The sequence below is a fragment of the Mauremys mutica genome, chromosome 1, assembly GCF_020497125.1.
Source record: "Mauremys mutica isolate MM-2020 ecotype Southern chromosome 1, ASM2049712v1, whole genome shotgun sequence".
Classification (NCBI taxonomy): domain Eukaryota; kingdom Metazoa; phylum Chordata; order Testudines; family Geoemydidae; genus Mauremys; species Mauremys mutica.
The window spans coordinates 154828326-154829338 of NC_059072.1; positions in this window are offsets into that span (position 1 = coordinate 154828326).

Genomic DNA, 1013 nt, shown 5'->3' on the forward strand with positions numbered 1-1013 from the left:
ATTGCCATCCTTATTTTTGCACTGCCTTCAGAGGTGGACGGTCCAAGAGTGGCAGCTGTGGGCCAGGTGCTCAGCTCTGAAGGCAGCACCCCACCAGCAGCAGTGCAGAAGGGTGGCAATACCATGCCATGCCACCCTTACTTCTGCTCTGCTGCCTTCAGAGCTGGGTGGCAGGAGAGTAGCAGCTGCTGACTGAGGGCCAGCTCTGCAGGCAGCTGCTGACTGAGGGCCAGCTCTGCAGGCAGCAGCGCAGAAGTAAGGATGGCAATACCATAACATGCCATCCTTCCTTCTGAGCAGCTGCTGGCAGCGGCCCTGCCTTCAGAGCTGGGCAACTGGAAAGCAGCAGCTGCTGGCTGGGAGCCCAGCTCTGAAGGCAGAGCTGCCGCCAGCAGCAACACAGAAGTAAGGGTAGCAGTACTGCAACCCCCCACAACTCCTTTTTGGGTCAGGACCCCTACAAATGCAACACCATGAAATTTCAGATTTAAATAGCTGAAATCATGAAATTTATGATTTTTTAATCCTATGACCATGAAATTGACCAAAATGAACTGTGAATTTGGTAGGGCCATACTCATCACCATGCTTCCATCAGCACTCAGTGTCTAATCAGTATTGGTAGCAGAGATAATTTGGGGAATTTGTCTGTACAGTTTATGAATTCTGTGTGAGATCATGAACCTTCTGTGTTTATCATTACCACATTGCAAACTCTATTCTGAATATGCAGCCCTTTGCGTTCTCTGTAGTCCTATCACCTCCATGTTGGACTGGAATTCCACAGGTGACTGGCAATGTCCTGACAACAGATCTATTCAAGAGGGAAGCACCTTAGACAAAAGGCTGACTCCTACCTGGGATAAATGATTTATCAGGGGAGAGGTTACCTGGCAATGAAGTTACCTAATAGGACTCTGTGGTCACCTGCTGAGGCTGATGGATTCACCTGACTGGGGAGACTGAAAGCTGATAAAGGGCAGAGGCTGCTCTATTTGGTCTGTCTCTGCCAT